We start from the raw sequence: 13,123 nt of genomic DNA, 5'->3' as shown, positions 1-13,123 counted from the left end.
CTCTGGGAGGAGTGCCACAGGAGCACACTGCAGGAACCTGCTGGGTTTGGAGAATCCAAATGGGCCTATATGCCAAAGACAGAAACAGTCACAGGCCGGGTGAGCATGGAGTGCAGCCAGAGACCAGGGAGACTGGAGGGACTGACTGCTTTTCTCTGAGGGCACACTGAGGAGTGGGACCCTGAGGTCTTGGTTCCTCTGGGGCGGAGACTGGTAGGTTGCCATTTTCATTCTCGTCCTCCAAAGCTGTACAGAAAGCATTCAGGGAACAAAAGCTACTGGGAGCAGATTGCTTAGCCTGGCCCCTGGCAATGGCAGTGCAATTCCACCTCGGGCAAAGACATTTGAGACATCTGAGAATCACTGCAACAGGCCCCTCCCCCAGAAGAATAACAAGAACATCCAGCCAAGACCACGTTCACCAATCAATGAGAACTGTGGAACTCCAGAGCTAGGGGAAAGCAACACATGCAATTCATGTCTTTTTCCCCATGATTCTTTAGTCTTTCAAAGTTAAATTTTTTTTAATTTTATTTTTTCTTATTCTATTTTAAAGATTTTTCCTTTTTCTTATTTTAATGTTTCTTAACTATTTTATCTTATCAGTACCTTTTTAAAAATCTTTTAAAATTTTCATTATTATAGTCATATTCTATCCCTTCACTATATTTAACCTTATTTTTTGTACATATAGATTTTTTCTTTCTTCAAAATTCTGGGATACAGTTTCTTCTAATAGATCAAAATATACCCTAAATCTAGTGTTCTTTGCTCTAATCTCCAGCCTGATCACATTCTTTCCTCTTCTTTTTTTTTCCAACCAATTTTTTATCTTATCAATTCCTTTTTTAGAATCTTTTAAAATTTTCATCTTTACAGTCATATTCCATCCCTTCATTGTATTTACCCTTATTTTTGTGTATATATATATATATATATATATATAAGTTTTTCTTTCTTTAAAATTTTGGGAGGTAGTTTCTTCTAACAGACCAAAATACACCCAAAATCAAGTGTGTGGCTCTGTTCTATTCACCAGTCTAATATATATGTATGTATGTGTATGTATGTGTGGGGGGAAGGGTGGGTGGGTGTGTGTATATATATTTTTTTATTTTTTTATTTTCTTCCCCCTTTCTTCTCCCCCTGGTTTCAGGTCTATTCTAATCTGGTTAGTGTATATCTTTCTGGGGTTTGTTGCTACCCTCTTAGTCTTTTGTTCTCTCATTCATCTATTTTTATCGGGATAAAATGACAAGGCAGAAAAACTCACCACAAAAGAAAGAACAAGAGGCAGCACCAACAGCTAGGGACCTAATCAATACAGATATTAGCAATATGTCAGAAGTAGAGTTCAGAATGATGATTATGAAGGTGCTAGGTGGGCTCAAAAAAAGCATGGAAGATACTAGAGAATCCCTTTCTGGAGAAATAAAAGAACAAAAATCTAAGCAAGTTGAAATTTAAAAAGCAATTAATGAGGTGCAATAAAAAATGGAGACTCTTACTGCTAGGATAAATGAGGCAGAAGAGAGAATTAGTAATACAAAAGACTGAATGATGGAGAATAAAGAAGCTGAGCAAAAGAGAGACTAACAACTGCTGGACCATGAGGGGAGAATTTGAGAGATAAGTGATACCATAAGATGAAACAATATTAGAATAATTGGGATCCCAGAAGAAGAAAGAGTGAGAGGGCAGAAGGTGTATTGGAGCAAATTATAGCACAGCATTTCCCTAATCTGGTAAACGGAACAAGCATCAAAATCCAGGAGGCACAGAGAACTTCCCCCTCAAAATCAATAAAAATAGGTCCACACCTCGTCACCTAATAGTAAAACTTACAAGTCTCAGTGACAAAAAGAAAATCCTGAAAGCAGCTTGGGACGAGAGGTTTGTAACATATGATGGGAGAGATATTACACTGGCAGCAAACCTACCCACAGAGACATGGCAGGCCAGAAAGGACTGGCATGAGCAGTAAATGAGAAAAATATGCCACCAAGAATACTATAACTATATCCAGCTAGGCTGTCATTGAAAATGGAAGGAGAGATAAAAAGCTTCCAGGACAAACAAAACCTAAAAGAACTTGCAAACACCAAACCAACCCTACAGGAAATATTGCAAGGGGTCCTCTAAGCAAAGAGAGAACCTAAAAGTAAAAGTAAAAGAACCTAAAAGTAAAGTGAGGGGTGGAAAACAATTTACCATGCTAATGGACATCAAAAGAAAGCTGGGGTGACAATCCTAATATCAGATAAATTAGATTTTAATCCAAAGATTATAATAAGAGATGAGAAAGGATACTACAACATACTTAAAGGGTCTATCCCACAAGAAGATCTAACAAATTTAAATATATATGCTCCTAACATGGAAGCAGACAATTATATAAACCCATTAATAACAAAATCAAAGAAACACATCAACAATAATACAATAATAGTAGGGGACTTTAACATCCCCCTTATTGAAATAGATCATCTAAGCAAAAGATCAACAAGGAAATAAAGGCTGATGATATGCTACTTTATGTGGAAAATCCAAAAGACTCCATTCCAAAACTGCTAGAACTCATAGAGGATTTCAGTAGTGTCAGGATATAAAACCAGTGCACAGAAATCAGTTGCATTTCTATACACCAACAGCAAGACAGAAGAAAAAGAAAATAAGGAGTTGATCCCATTTACAATTGCACCCAAAACCATAAGATACCTATGAATAAACCTAACTAAAAGGTTTGCCTTTTGCCTTTACAGAGGCAAAGAATCTGTACTCAGAAAACTATAAAGTATTCATGAAAGAAATGGAGGAAGACACAAAGAAATGGAAAAACATTGGAAGAACAAATATCGTGAAAATGTCTATGCTACCTAAAGCAATCTACACATTTAATGCAATCCCTATCAAAATACCATCAATTTTTTTCAAAGAAAGGGAACAAATAATCCTAAAATTTATATGGAACCAGAAAAGACCCCGAATAGCCAGAGGAATGTTGAAAAAGAAAACCAAAGTGGGCGGCATCACAATTCTAGACTTCAAGCTCTATTATAAAGTTGTAATCAAGATAGTATGATACTGGCACAAAAACAGACACATAGATCAATGGAACAGAATAGAGAGCCCAGAAATGGACCTGCAACTCTAGGGTCAACTAATCTTCAACAAAGCAGGAAAGAATGTCCAATGGAAAAAAGACACTTTCTTCAACAAATGGAGTTGGGAATACTGGATAGCCACATGCAGAAGAATGAAAGTGGACCATTTCCTTAGAACACATACAAAGTTAGACTCAAAATGGATGAAAGGGATGGTTGAGACAGGAATCCATCAAAATCTTTGAGGAGAACATAGGCATCAACCTCTCTGACTTCAGCCACAGCAATTTCTTCCTAGAAACATACCAAAGATAAGGGAAACAAGGGCAAAAATGAACTATTGGGACTTCATCAAGATCAAAATCTTTTACACAGCAAAGGAAACAGTCAACAAAACCAAAAGACAACTGACAGAATGGGAGAAGATTTTTGCAAACGACATATCAGATAAAGGGCTAGGATCCAAAATCTATAAAGAACTTATCAAATTCAACACCCAAAGATCAAATAATCTAATCGAGAAATGGGCAGAAGACTTGAACAGACATTTCTGCAAAGAGGACATCCAAATGGCCAACAGACACATGAAAAAGTGCTCCACATCATTCGGCATCAGGCAATACAAATCAAAAACCAAAGTGAGGGGCACCTGGGTGGCTCAGAGGGTTAAGCCTCTGCCTTCGGCTCAGGTGATGATCTCAAGGTCCTAGGATCGAGGCCCGCATTTGGCTCTCTGCTCGGCAGGGAGCCTGTTTCCCCCCTCTCTCTATCTGCCTCTCTGCCTACTTGTGATCTCTGTCAAATAAATAATAAATAAATAATTTTTAAAATCTTAAAAAAAAAACCCTGCAGTGAGATACCACTTCACACCAGTCAGAATGGCTAAAATTAACAAGTCAGGAAATGACAGGTGTTGGCAAGGATGCAGAGAAAGAGGAACCCTTCTAAACCATTGGTGGGAATGCAAGCTGGTACAGCCACTCTGGAAAACAGTATGGAGTTCCTCAAAAAGTTGAAAATAGAGCTACCCTACAACCCAGCAATCACACCACTGGTTATGTACCCTAAAGATAAAAATGTAGTGATCTGAAGGGGCACATGCACCTGAATGTTTATAGCAGCAATGTCCACAATAGCCAAACTATGGAAAGAACCTAGATGTCCATCAACAGATGAATGGATAAAGAAGATTGGTATATATATACAATGGAATACTATGCAGCCAACAAAAAAAAAAAAAATAAATGAAACCTTACCATTTGCAATGATGTGGATGGAACTAGAGGGTATTGTGTTAAGTGAAATAAGCCAATCAGAGAAAGATAATTACCATATGATCTCTCTGATATGAGGAATTCGAGTTGGGGGTCATGGGTGGTAGGGAGGGAAAAAAATGAAACAAGATGTGATCGGGAGGGAGACACAAGAGACTCTTAATCTCAGGAAACAAAGTGAGGGTTGCTGGGTAGTGGGAGGAAGCGATAGGCTGGCTGGGTGATGGACACTGGGGAGGGTATGTGCTATGGTGAGTGCTGTGAATGGTGTAGGACTGATGATTCACAAGCCTGTACCCCTGAAGCAAATAATACATTATATGTTAATAAAAAAATAATTTTTAAAAAAAGAATTTGTACTACAAGATTTATTCTAGCCTAGAATTGGCAAAATTAGCTCTAGGGATGGAAGCCAGATTAGTCATTGCCTGATGCAGAAATTGGTGGGGCGAGTGGGACTGATTGCAAAAACCACAGCAGAAATCTCTATGATGATGGAAATAGTCTGTATCTTGATTGGATTAGTGGTGAGATAGGTTATACATTTGTCAAACTCAAACTCCAAGTTTATAGTACATGTATTTTATGAAATGTAAATTATACCTCAATAAGGATGATAAAACAGATGATTGATAATTTGAGTACACAAAGCATGAGGCATCTGATAGAAAGTTAAACAGAAATAAAGGAAGGAAAAATTATTTTCACCTGGAGAAGTTAGAAAAATCCTCATGGAAGAAATAGGGTTTGTAGTGGAGGTTCGGGGTCTAGATGGCATTTCAATAAAGATAGAGGGAGGAGCACAGACAGAATGGGTAAATCCGGTGGCAAAGAATCAGATATGGCTGGAGTGCGTGTTGCATTCATTCATTAATACAGCATTTTTTGAGTTATTTTATTGATGGCTTGCTATAACCAGACACTACCTTCATAGACAAAGTCTCTACTTTTATCAAGCTTACATTCTCATATGGAGAGACATATGAAAGAGAAATACACTTATATCAGTTGTGCAAGATAAAGCTGGGTGAAGTGGAGAGGGAGTCCAGGGACGGGGGATGGGATAGATAAGATAATCAGCAAAGATCTCTCTGAAAGAGTGACCTTTGAGAAAAATCACGAATAAAGTGCACTGTAGATATCTGGAGAAATCACACTTCAGACAGAAGGAACAGTTAATGTAAAGTTAATGCAAAGGCCTTAACAACGGAGCCTATTTGTTGGTTCACAACGTTCTCAGGAGCTTTCCTGGTATAATCTGAAATCAGCTCTCTGACGTGGAGCAGAGGGAGGGATCTAAGGAAGAAACAGGCCATTCCAGGTTGGTAGCTTATTAAAAAATAAGCAAAGGCAACTTACATATGAGGTTTGTCTTAGGTGGCAAAAAGGCAAGTGGAACCCCCCTTTACCTGCCTGCCACATCCTAAAAGTTTATAAAGAGGCCTTAACTGGGTTTAGTCCCATATACTGTGCAGGTGTTTTCAATACCACATCATTACCTCAAGCTATGTCCTCAAAGCAGAATCTGGGAGCAGGAAAAGAAAGCAAGAACCCACATTCCAAGGGCAGGGGAAGGAGTGAGGAGACTGGGTCCAGCTCAAGGGTCAATCGGCTGTCACATCTCTTCAATGACCTCTCCCAACACCAGTATACTTGAGAGCCTGCCAGGAGCAAGGAAAGATGAGATGTAGTGGTTCCAGGGCAGCAACAAGGGGAAGCGTGTCAAGAAATCTGGAAAATAATAGTGATTGTAGGGGAGGGGCAGAATTCATAGGGCTTCTCATTACTGCATAATACAAACCAGCTGGATCTCATTTAATTTTTGATTTAATAGATCTGGAGATAGGGCCTGAGATTTTGCATTTCTTACAAGCTCACAGATAACACAATGCTTGCTGGTTCACAGATCACTTTTTTTTTTTTAAGATTTTATTTATTTATTTGACAGAGAGAGAGAGAGAGATCACAAGTAAGCAGAGAGAGAGGGGGAAGCAGGCTTCCTGCTGAGCAGACAGCCCAATGTGGAGGTCTATCTCAGGACCCTGAGACCATGACCAGAGATTTAACCCACTGAGCCACCCAGGCACCCCCACAGCTCACTTTTTAAGTAGAAAGAGGGCAGGACATCAGAGGATACTTTGAGTAGTAGCATCATCTGCCACTATCTCTAGGGTATCAAAGGCAGAGCTGAGGAAAACAGAAAGCTATTTAAATACATTCAAGAGATCATAATGATTTGGACTGAAATGGCTATGGAGGAGGTTACCAGAATGTTTGAATTTTTTTATATATCTTAAAAATGAAGCCAAAAGGACTTTTGCTGACAAACTAAATTTGTCGTGTGGCAGTAAAAAAGTGGTCAAGGAAGACTCCAAAGATTTGGTCCTAGCACAAGAAGTATTACATGAATCTATAGTTCATCAGGAAAAAGGGCCAAAGTTGAGATAAAAATTCAGAGGCAGCAAAGATAGAGATGACACCTCATGCCACAAGAAGAGGTGAGATAATGGAGTGTAGAGGCATGGCCTGCCCTCAGCAGGATGTACACTGAAGTTTAGCAGTCAGGAGATAAGGTAGAACAAATATATACCAGTGAAGTATGAGCATCAAGAGTGGCATCCCAGAAGCCATATCATGATAGTTTTTCAAGTAAAAAGTGTTCAGTTTGTGGAATCTACCAAGTGGTTGAGTAAGATGGAGACTGAGAATGGTCCCTGGATGTAGCAAAGTCATGGCCACAAGTGACCTTGACAAGTGTGTGGGTGTTTTCCTGGAATGACTATGAAAGTATGATTAAAGTGAGTTTTAAAATGGATGAGAAAGGAGGGAGTGGAAATAGTGAGTTTCCTATAGAAACTCCACTCTTTAGTGGAACTCTGGTATAAGAGAGAACAGAAAATAAAATAAGGCTTGAATGAAAAGAAGGGTCCCAGGAAGAACTTTTTATGATGGGAATTATTATTACATGCTATGTGTTGATAGACATAACTTAGGAGAGAGAAAGATAATGGATAATTGCTGAATTAGGTCCTTGAAGAGGTGAGAGAGTGGATCATTCAGAACACAAGTGGAGAGTGGCCTCAGAGTCAGTAACAGCTGGGAGGGCCAAGGATATGGCTTTAGATCTAGTCGAAGTAGGTAGATAGGGTGTGAGCTTATGGATATTCTCATTGGTTCAGTGTTTTCAATAAAATAAAAGGCAAGGTCATCAGCTAAGAGAGAAGAAAAAGTGCTAGAGGTCTGAGAGGATAAGTGGTGACATAATCTTCTTGGAGGATGGGAGAAAATTGTTACTGGGGAAATGTTACCAGATTGGCAGGCAACACAGAGGTCAGTTTTGTATTTCAAGGGAGAAAAGTCAACATGATCTTGTCTTTTTTCCAGCCAGGCACATAAACTTTTCACGTTGTAGACTGAGAATAAGCAGAGAGTTGGAATGAAACAGGTCCTACCAGACAGATATGATGCAGAGAGAGAAAGACACAGGAGACAAGAGTATATGAAAAGAAAAATTAAAGTGATGGGATATGGAATCTAATCATGTAAGAAGGAAAGAGAAAACATAAAAAACTGAGAGATCATGTAAAAGTGATCATTTGGATGCACATCTCTGTGAAAAGAGTCACAGAGGTTTTGAAATTTGGATAACAGCAAGCTGAGTGAGGAGACTGTAATCAGAAAGAAGGGTTGAAACTCATATTATGAAGGTTGTGCAGTTATCACATTAACATGTCCCAGGATTTTCTACGAGAGAGTGTGTGGCTTAAGTTCTGATGAAGATGCAACCATTGCACAAGAGGAGGTTAAGGAACTGAAAGGCCAAGTTATTGGAGGGATCATTTATATGAACCCCGACACTTAGGACTAGCTGGAGAAACTCTTCTGTTTGGTTGAGAATTTCCCAGTCTTAGCAGTGAAAGTCTTGTCCAGGGTTGTACAGATGTACCGAAGAAGAATTGGTTTAGAAACAGCAGCAAAGATCAAGAAGGACACTTAACCTTTCCCTAGTCTGAGAGCACTTCACAGGAAGTGGTAACTTAAGGGAAAACCTCAATCAGAGCATGAAGGTCAAGTGAATATTCAGAGATGAGGATGACCATGGAAGGTGTTGGTAATTTGATGAGGATTGACCACGAGCATGAAGCAGAATAATTTAACAAGAAGGGGCTAGAAATGTGGATAAAGACAATCAAGGAGAACCAAAAATTAAGGAGGTGTGTTTTAAAGCAGTGTAAGGGAATATGAAATAAAATTCAAAATCAATCACCTAAAAAAGGCTTAAAAAATTAAAGTCAATTGTTATAGAGGATTTTGGAAAATAATTAAAAAGGTGCCATTTATAAAAATGACCATAGACACAAGAGATTATCCCACAGTGGAGTTTATTCTTAATTTAAAGAAAAAGGTATTATTTCTTAAACTATTGCCATCTTTAGGGGAAAAAGATGGAAAGCTCTTTAATTTCCCTTACTATTAAATCTGATAACTTGAGTCCAAAAAATTTAAACTAATATTATATCAATAGACATAGAGGAATTAAGCAATTAATTTTCTTTCCTTCTAAGAGGGTCATGTGTTTGGGAGGTAGTAATAAAAATTTGTTTATCTTCAAATGTGTTTATCATGAAAGGGGTAGGTAAGTAAATAATTCAACACAAAATGCAGCATGTGCATTCCAGGTATATGACATTACATGTTAATACATACTCGAAGGACACTTGCCTCACTTTTTCATTTTGGTTTATCTTTCCTTCTATTTCTCAAAATAAATTTAAGGTTTTCTTATGTTCAGGCATTCAAGACCACACATTTTCTGAATATAAGTTAATACCTGTAAGTTTCAGTGTGATGTGTTCTTCTAATTCTTGCTTTCTATATAGTATATCCACAAATGACTTTTATTTTCTCCAATAGTTATTTAGGAGGATGTGTCTTAATACCCAGAGAGGTGAGTCGTTTTTCAGCTCTCTTTTTTTTATTCTGAGTAGGAAAAAAAAAAAAAGGCAACCTAAAAATATAGTAGTCTTTCAAAATGTTTAAGGCTTTGTGTATTCTTGTGTGTGTCTATGTTTGTGCCCTATGCTAGCACATGGCTGATTTTGTAAATATTCCAATCTATATAACAAAACATGAATATGTTCTTTCAAAGGCATAATCTCTGCTGATTGAATTATTCTAAACACAGTTCCTACTTACTTTTGGTTTATGAAAAGTCTAGTTTTCAAAGAGCTAGATTAAAATCTCCCATTATAGCTATATTTTTATATTTTCTATGAACCTCTAATAAAAGGTTTTTTTAAAATTTGGTTGCCATACAGTTGTTGCATATGATATACTGTTTTATCTTTGTAAACTCTGTATTTATTTACAATATCTTTCCTGTTTAGGGCTTTTAAACTTAAAATCTTCCTTATTACCAGTATATTACCAGTGTTAACTCTCCTTGTATTATTTTATTTTTCATATTTTATTACTTTGTCTTTAGGGTATTTCCTATAATCAGGATATACCTAGGTATATTTTTTAACCCAGGTGACTATTCCTGTTTTCAAATGAAATAGATCAGCCTAGTCCCATCCAATGTTAGCAAGAGCAGCATGGTCTCCTTTCAAGGGCAGTTATCTGGAGTGAGGCAGAATCTAGAGTATTAGTATCCTAATACTTCTGTAAGAAATTACCACAAACTTGATGACTTAAAGAAACCCCACATGCTTATTATCTTAGAGTTCTCTTGGTTAAAAGTCTGACACAGGCTTCAAAGCCCAAAACCAAGGTGTCAGTGGTGTTGTATTCCTTTCCGGAGGCTCTAGAGAAGAATATGATTCCTTCCTTACTTACTTACATTCCAGTTTCTAAAGGACTCTGACATTCCTTGGTTCATGACCCCTTACTTCTTCAAAGCCAGCAATGTTGCATATTTCTAGCCATTTGTCTGTGTAAGGGCCTACTTAGCCAGAGCAAGCCATTTTGTTGTTTATGCAGTAAAATTAGATTGACCCTGCCCCTCCCCCCCAGGAACTTACTTAGAAACAAGTCTGGCAAACCAGTAAAATATGACTGACCAGCCCCTGATAACAGAGCCCATATACCAGGATGTGTCAGGTCAGGGAGAGGTAACAGAGCCCAGAATACAAGGATGAGTCAAGCCAGGTGGAGATATCCAATCAGGAAAGCACCTCCCTAACCACCCAAGATTGTGGACCCTGCCTTTTGGGCACCAATTCTGACCAGAGTGATAGGCTAGTTCAAATAGCTACTATAGGGTGAATTGTAATTCAATTGGCCATCTGTATGTGGTCAGGCTCAACCACATGGCCTTTACTCTATAAAAGTTAGTCTGTGAAGGCTGGTAGGGGTCACCTCTTTGCAAGAGATGGCCCTGGCCGGTCAGTTTGATTCTTGATGCTTGGCGCAAAATAAAGCTTTGCTTGACCTTCGCTTTGTATCAGTCTCACTCCTTTGACCATGGACCCAACATTGGGGGCTCTTCTGCGATCAAATGATGAGAACTGAGCCAGCATCAGAATTTCTGGGGAAAGCCTCTAGAGGCAAGACCTCAAGGCCTGTTCTTTGAGATCCTGTCTATCTGGTTGTGGAGCTCCAGGGTAAAGCCCACCAGGGAGAAGCTGGATGCAGCACTGCTCTCCAGGGCTGGAGTGGATGTGGGGATGCCTCATCCCTCCAGGGAGAGGGGATCACCAGAAGATATGGGCCCTCTCAGGCGGTCAGGGGACTGAGAAAATCCCCACCAGCGGGTGTTTGCAGGGGACCGAGAAAATCCTCACCAGCCACTGGGTCTGTGATTGTCTTTGTCTTGTCTTTTTGTTGTCTGTTGTGTTTAAAGAAATGGGGCAAGCAGAGAGTAAGGGGACTCTGAATTTTATCTCTCCATTCCTCCTAGTAGATGTGGGGCTTCTCCTTTACTCATTTCTTGTGTTAATGGCTATAACTGGAGCCAACTGTGGTTAGTCTAACTCGAGACAGAGACTTTAAAGAACATTCCCAAGTAGCTGCCGAAACTACCTTTGTTTCAGGGAAGTTCCTTGCCCTCTCTGGCCCGATGTGGACTGCCTATCCCCTCCCCCTTGCTGGTGGGAAAGCATGGCATCTGGTCCTCTCTTGGAGCTGGTGAGCTCTAAAACAGAACCGTTTCTCTGCCTTCTAGCTGCACTTTGTTCTTCTGTCTCCCCCTTCTGTTTCTGCACCAACTTGGGTGTGACCTGCATAACTGGCCTCTAGACCATCCTTGGTGTTTCCTGCACCACAGCTCCTTCTCTCCTCACTGTCAGGAAACAAGAAGAGCAGCCCCTGGACCTAACGCCCCCCACTCCGCATCTTCCCACCCATGTCTCAGGTAAACATTCGAAGTGGAGTGGGCCCAGGTGGAACATAAATCAGTATTTGATCTAAGTTAAGTTTGTTGGTTTAATTAAGATAAACATGTCTTTGAAGTTACAGCAGTAAATGTAAAACTTCAATCAAAGTTTACTTAAGGTCAAATAAGCTCGTGTTATTTGTGTTAAATCTATTAGCAAAGAGATGACTGAACTGGTGGTTAATTGTCTGTCTCAAAATTTTAATGGGTAATTGTTAAAGTAGCTTTCAAAATCTTTGGTAACCTGAAACTTTAAAGTTTTGGTTGGATGACAAATGGAATTAAATTATGGACATCTAGGTCTTAACCAAACAGGATAAAATGCTAAGTCATTAATTACTGGATGTAGGTTTTTGCTTTTGACTTGTTATTGCAAAGAAACTAAGAATATTTAAATCTATTGGTAAACATGTTTTATGCTTAACTGATTGATAAATTTGCCATCTAAAGAATTCTGTTGTAACAGTTCACAATTGGTTTATATTTAGTCTTCACCAGAGATTAAGGTGTTTCTTTTTTTTTTTTTTTAAGATTTTTATTTATTTATTTGATGGAGAGAGAGATCACAAGTAGGCAGAGAGGCAGACGGAGAGAGAGAGAAGCAGGCTCCCCGCCGAGCAGATAGCCCGATGTGGGGCTCGATCCCAGGACTCCGGGATCATGACCTGAGCTGAAGGCAGAGGCTTTAACCCACTGAGCCACCCAGGCACCCTAAGGTGTTTCTAAGAGTAAAAAATTCTGCTAAGTGTAACTAATACTGATGGAAATAAAGGAAACAACTCTGTATGTAGGAAGTAGGAGATATGTAAGAAAGAGATAAGGAATGGGAATACATTTTTTAAAAGTAAGAGAAGGTAATTTTGTCTTAAGTGAAATGGTTGTTTGGAAGAAAATGACTTGGGACAAAACCTGAATGTAAAGGAAAATTATAGAAGGTTTGTGAAGGAAAATCTTCAGGAGGAAAAAAAAATTTTTTTAGATATGGTCAGGATGGACTAAGAAAAAAAAAAAAGAGAGAGAGAGAAAGACCAGATGCCTGATCCTGTTTGAATAAGAAAAGAAAGAAAAACAGCCCCTAAGGTGATTTAGCACTCTCCTGACATACCTCCACATAGATTATAGTTCCAAGTGAAAGGGCCATTTGGCCTTGAGAGATTGGGAAAGCGCCCTGGCCTTGAGAGACTGTGAAAACACCCCATTACCATCCCCCATTGCCTGTAACCATAGAAACTCACTCTTAACCCTGTCGGGTACTCAGTCTTTGGGAATGATCCCACTGAGCCCGCTAGCATTAATTAAGCTGTGTTCTCCCATCTCTCCGTGTGCTTTTTGGGTTTCCTTGGTCACCTCAGATTTTCCGCAACATTTGG

Source organism: Lutra lutra, chromosome 8 (genome assembly GCF_902655055.1).
Source record: "Lutra lutra chromosome 8, mLutLut1.2, whole genome shotgun sequence".
NCBI lineage: Eukaryota > Metazoa > Chordata > Mammalia > Carnivora > Mustelidae > Lutra > Lutra lutra.
Note: the sequence above shows the minus strand (reverse complement) of the source record.